Raw genomic sequence first — 6000 nt, 5'->3', positions numbered from 1 at the left:
ACCCTGATCATTAATCCATGAGCTCTTTAGGGGGCATTCTATATCTAACCATGGTATGTTCCAAGACAGGAGAAGAGGGGAGGGGCAAAGAACAAATGCCAAAGGTCTAAAAAGTGTGACAGCTGAAGCTCTCTCTTCTTCAAAGCTTTCTTAAAAGTTTCACCCAAGGACTTCTACTTATATCTCATTGGCTATTTCTAAATCAATTCTAGAAAGTGACTAGGGAAGAAAAGTTTGCAGATGAGATCTGGGTCACTTAACTATGGCTTTGTGCCAAAGGATAATTTGCTGTAGGTGACAAAATTACTAGGTAAGACTCTGTTCCTAGGGAACACTCATGGTGGCTTCAGGAAAGACCAAGAACTGCCACACATAATCCCAAGAAATGTTTAGAGAGAGAGAGAGTCTCTGTGATGAGACTTAGGTGTGTCAATAGCAATATTCTCTACACACAGGGTCCTGTGTCTATTAGCAGCACAAGCTTCTAGAGAAGGGAATATTTACTATTTACAGGTGATTTGGGGAGGACAAAGGTCTATGCCTGACAAGTCAATATACTCTATTTTCTTCATTACAGTGATTAATCCAGGGATGGGTGAGTGACCCATAGTAGTCTGTTAATACTAAATTCTAAAATTTCTAGAAACAGGAAAATAGCTGTTATTTCCCTTAGGATTGCAATCTGCAAGAATAAGGTAAAGAAAATCACATAGAAGATTCTGCCTGAGATTAAATTCAGAAAAGAGGAAGCAGAATGAGGAGATGAAGAGAAAGACTGAGGCTTCAGGAAATTGTCTCAAGCGATAAACCCATCTATACTTGAAACCCATAACTTTTCATAACTTTTTTTTTTTTTTTGGCATGTGAACCATCAGTTTTTTAAGTTGGTACCAGTTTAATTTCTGTCACCTGAAGTAGAAAGAGTTCTCTGTAATATAGGTAGAACACATCAGCCCTGATTCTTAAAACACACACACACACACACACACACACACACACACACACACACACACACCACACTACACACACATTGCTCATAGAACCACAGTAACTTGAGCTTCTCCCTTTGCTGTCCAGGGGAAGGGAGTAGAGGGACCTCTGTTACTCACTTTCACCACTCTGTACTTGGACACACACAAAAAAACAAATAGTGCAAATAATCATATCACAAATAAGAAGGCATCTGCACAAAAGAAATGCAACATTGCTACACATACACATACTTCCAACTCATTTTTCTCAAGAAAAAATCATTTTGAAGATGTTTGCACGCCTCTTAGAAAAGCACTTCTTTGGGCTAGTCCTGTAAAGCAAAGTGACTCATGGGAATCTGTAAGAGCATGTGACCAGTAGAAAACCTTGAAGGTGACACAATAACAGTGACAGTCTAATGGAAGAAGTTTCCTGGAATGCTTGGCCTTCCCTGCTGGCTTCAAGACAAACATTTGTTTTGAGGAAACAATTAAGAGAAATATTTCTGTTTGCAAACATTTGATCTGGAAATCTACACTTAAAATATTTGATTGCTGCCAAATAAAATACTTGTCCATACAAACATAGATTTCAATTTTAAATGTTTGCCAATGTAGACAGACAAGGAGGAAATGCTCAAAATAAGGTCAAGCTTAGAAATATTTTAAAAAGCCATATTGATAATCACTGCATTTTCAAAATTGTAATTTTCCAATGTTCCAGTGTCATTTGTTAATTTCTGTATTATAAATAGACTAAGATGTATAATATCTCTCTTTAGTTCTCTTTAAGAATATGGCAATCTTGTTTATGCAAAAAGTAATTTTTTTTCCTTTGAGTCCCAGGAACTTTAAGTCATTTTTCTGTGATGTTTTTCTTCTGAAAGGAGATTAACCACAGTTTATCTGTAAGGATCTGTGGCAAGTGTATTTGTCTATTCAAAATCATTTTCTCATATTATTTTTACTTCAGAAGGATCTGAATAGCCAATCTTTTGAATTTCTCAGCCTTATTCATATATTTTCTGCCCCCTCCCCACCCCACGTAGTTCTCTAAGGCGTAAGAAGAACAGGTCAGAGAACCATAGCTTGCACCATCCAGACCCAGGAAATAGAATTGCCAGTCTTACCCAATCACAGTCCAGTGCATTTTCTCCTGTGTTGATGGATTCATTTTGGATGTGACGTGCCCCTACGCAAACATACACATCTAGTTTTCAATTGTCTCAATTGTGAGTTGAGTTTCAGACTTATAACTTGTGTATCTTAGGTCACAACATTCTCACAAAAGCATCATTCTAAATCTATGGAATATGACTTCAGGCCCCCAAGGAGATGGAGCCCTGGTTCTCAGAGAGAATAAATAGGCAGTCAGCCAGTCATTATCTCATAAATAAAGGAAGAAAAGCCTCCTGGAACTCTCAGGTTATTTGTGTAGGATCCTGTCCTTTGGTCTTTGCTTAGGCAGCTCCCCCGGTGTCCCATCTCATTCACAAGGCTTTGCTTGTTCATCTCCCAGACTAAAGTGATGGCTTCCTTTTCCAAATTCTTATGGTACTTACTGACTCCAGAGCTCAGGAGCTGGGAAGCAAAGCTGAGTCTCTGAAGAACTTCCACAGTATGAAATTACTGGAGGAGGGGCGCTACAATTCACACTCTTAGCTTTCTGCACAGCAACCTGCACCATGTCTTTATTTAGGTCTAAAGACAAGTCTTCCAGTTCCAAAAAGAGAACTGAGAATAGGTTCTTTTCTTTACTGAGAGGCTCCTACACAGAGAACACAGGCTCCCCAGAAATAGATCTCAAAACCAAGTCTTAGTGCCACCCTAACTCAGAGTAGGGTGAGGACACCAATATAACCAGAGAGAGTATGACCAGGGGGCACACAGGTATCCCAGGGTCCACACAGGTGCACGTAAAAGCCCCTGTGAGAGTAAGATCCTGTTTTCTGCCTGAGGGAAGCTCTGGGCCTCCTCATTTGTGGGGGTCATTGGTAGCCATTCTGGCTCCTAGAGGCTATTGCCAGGCACCCAGGGGAACCACCATACACCAGGTACTGCCAACTCTCAGAATGTGAATCAGCCGCAGCATATGTTCCTAATCTGAAACATATGCCTGCAACATGGTTGCTCCATCCTGATAACCTAAAGCCACTGGCTTCAACTGACTTTGGCAATAATCTGGTGACCAAAAGATGACTGTCTTAGAACCAGGTAGCATTTGCTAGAAGAGCTTCAAAGGAGATTGTCCCAAAAATTCCTATCAATAGTCTCTCCTACACTGTAGGTGCTCACTAGATATTACATGTTGCTCTTCATTTGTAGGTAACTTTGGCTAGGTTTGTTTATTCTTGCAGACATTTTGGAAAATAGATGATTAAGTTTCTAGGGAAAGGGTAGATGGAAGAAGATAGTGAAGGAAATACATGATTATCTGAAGGTATAATTTTCTTATAAGATTATTTCACTTTTCCTTGTTAAGACTTGAAAATAAAAGAAAGAGCAGCTATTCTTCACTCGGTGGCTATTCCTTCAATGTTGTATGGGACGGAACTGCTACAGATATGTTTTGTATTCAGAAGACCTTTGCCTGCAAACGGAAGGGATATATTTAGAGGCTTTCCTGAGAGAATGACCTGGCCCCAGGGATCAGTAATGGACTGCGGAGCCTTTCACCTCAAGGTCAGTAGGTCAAATCCAAATCAGGCCTGGGTGGCTGAGAAGCATTGTGTAAGTGACAGCTGCTGGTGACCAAGGCGAAAGGAGCTGGAGAGTTCTGCCACACTTCGAGTGAAGTGAACAGGTGCCGTCTGCCGCAATCCTGGCAGAGGATAAAAGAGAGTACTCAGAAATAGGCTGGGCTTGGTCTCTCCACCCCAGAGGCCATCTTTGACCTGGCCAAGTGAGAAGCTTGCCTGACAGGAGGAGAGCTGGGAAGAGGCAGTGCTGTCAGCTGAATGGCCAGACTCCTGCTGGGTTGGTCATCTGGGGAGAGCGCTGCTTCTGCTGTGGGCTGAAATGAGCCTTCCCCATCACCACCTCGCCCACATCCTCTTTCTTCCGCAAGGTGGCTGTTACTGGTTTCTATTACTGAATTAGGACAAATAAGTGAAGATGCAAAATGATCAATAGGAAGCCTGCAGTGATTCAAATAAATAATGTGGGGTTTGTCGTCTTCGGTTCTTCAATACACATGCCTCCCATCTCACAGGTGGGATATTCAGTGCACAGTAGAGAGAGAGGTCAGAATGTGGCAGCTGCTTCATGCAAAGCTTAGGGTAGAAAGCCACATTAGTCCTAATTCTTTGCTTGACCTTTGAAAAAATTAAACCCTAATGTGAGGTGGGTCATGGTCTAAGTCAACAGCAACAGAGGCAACTCCTATTGATGTAACTGGTGAATGGATGTATTGAAAGTGTATCAGGTAACTCACATCTTTGGAGAAGCAGGTGTGGCTGGTAGCTGGTAGTTCACGGCATCTTTGGAGAAGCAGGTGTGGCTGATTCTGCAAGAGGCAGTCTCCTTGCCAAAAGAGAATCTTAACAGCTTTTCAAGGGCTATAGATTAGTCAGGGAATGTCCCCTCTCTGGGCACAAAACTTGCATCTTCTTGCTGTCAGTCTCTATTCAAATCAAACCTTCTAGGAGAAGCCTTCTCTGATCATTATATTTACAATGGCATCATTAAGGCCTGTATGTTCTCTTTTTCTTCTATCTTTTCCTTATTACTTTCCATAGCGTTTATTACTATCCAATAATTACTGTCCCAGTTTACTTTCAGTATCCATCCCTCTAGAATATAGACTTAAGGACTTGGAGTTTTGAGTTTTGTACTGCTTCATTTCCCCAGAGTCCCATTTCTGAGGGGCAGAGTGTCCACCAGACATTGCCTATGCTGTTTAGCAGAGGAAGTCCCATGTCTGAGCAAGTTTCGAAGCTCCTCCTTTGGAAACTTCACAGGAGTAGAGGGTGGGGTGCTCTCTTTCCAGAGTTTTCCCTCCTCTTATTGCATCCCCAGGTCCTCAGTTACATGGAATTTCCTAGATCCTAAAGCATGGTGGAAAGGAGCTTTCTGAACAAGTGAATATATATCTGTAGAAGCAGGAGAAGGACCACAAAAACCCAGAATCCCTGTGCTGTTGGCATGCCACATATTCAAGCAAGGTTTTGGTGGCAGGCTAAGGGTGTCCATGAGTATTGCTAAGCAAAGATTCCTCCCAGCTGTAACTAGACTCTCTCTGTTCTCTCTTTTTTTTTTCTCCACCCCTCTTTCACCTGCAGCCCAATCTCCCCCCTTCTCAATCCATTTCCTAGGAAAATAAATCTCTGGGAGGAGGCAGGCAGAGTGGATCTCAGAGAACCTTTCTGAATAAATGTCTATATTAATGAATTATTAACTCAGCCATCCGTGACCTTAAACCTAGAAACGGGAACACCCTTGCAGAGAGCAGAGGTGCTGAGTCCTTTATTGGAGTCCTGTCAAAGGTGACAGCCATTCATTCCCCTTCTCCCATCAGGACAGACAATTAATATGAAAGGCAAACTTTTTAATTCTATGTCAAATGAAATCAGACAGAGGGTCTCCCAGACAGCTCTTCTTATTTTCTGGTCCCTTCCTGCTGCTTTCTCCACCATCTGGTCCCTGGCTCTATTATTTTCCTTCTAGCTATGGCACAACAGTCTTCCTAAGGATAATTTTCGGGGGAAAATGCTGGAGAAAATGATGAATTTGGGTAGCTAATTTATCGATCCCAAATCCTCTTCCCACTTGTTTTATTTTAGAGGCCATTAATCAATGAAGAAAAACACCACCGTCTTCCCCCCGTTTGCATTTAATACACTCACGCTCCTTATTTATTCTTCTAGAACAAATTCCCAGCAAATATTCACCCATCGATTTGGAAACAATGGATTTTTTATAAAGGTTTGATTGCTTCCTAAGTGGTCAAAGTGATTTCTTTCCTAGGTTTTGTAAGTAATGAAGAGGGGAGCAAATTTGAGGGGTGCGTATCCTTGCAGTCAGTGGGTGC

The sequence above is a fragment of the Muscardinus avellanarius genome, assembly GCF_963383645.1.
Source record: "Muscardinus avellanarius genome assembly, chromosome: 7".
Lineage (NCBI taxonomy): Eukaryota > Metazoa > Chordata > Mammalia > Rodentia > Gliridae > Muscardinus > Muscardinus avellanarius.
This window is presented reverse-complemented; position numbering follows the sequence as displayed.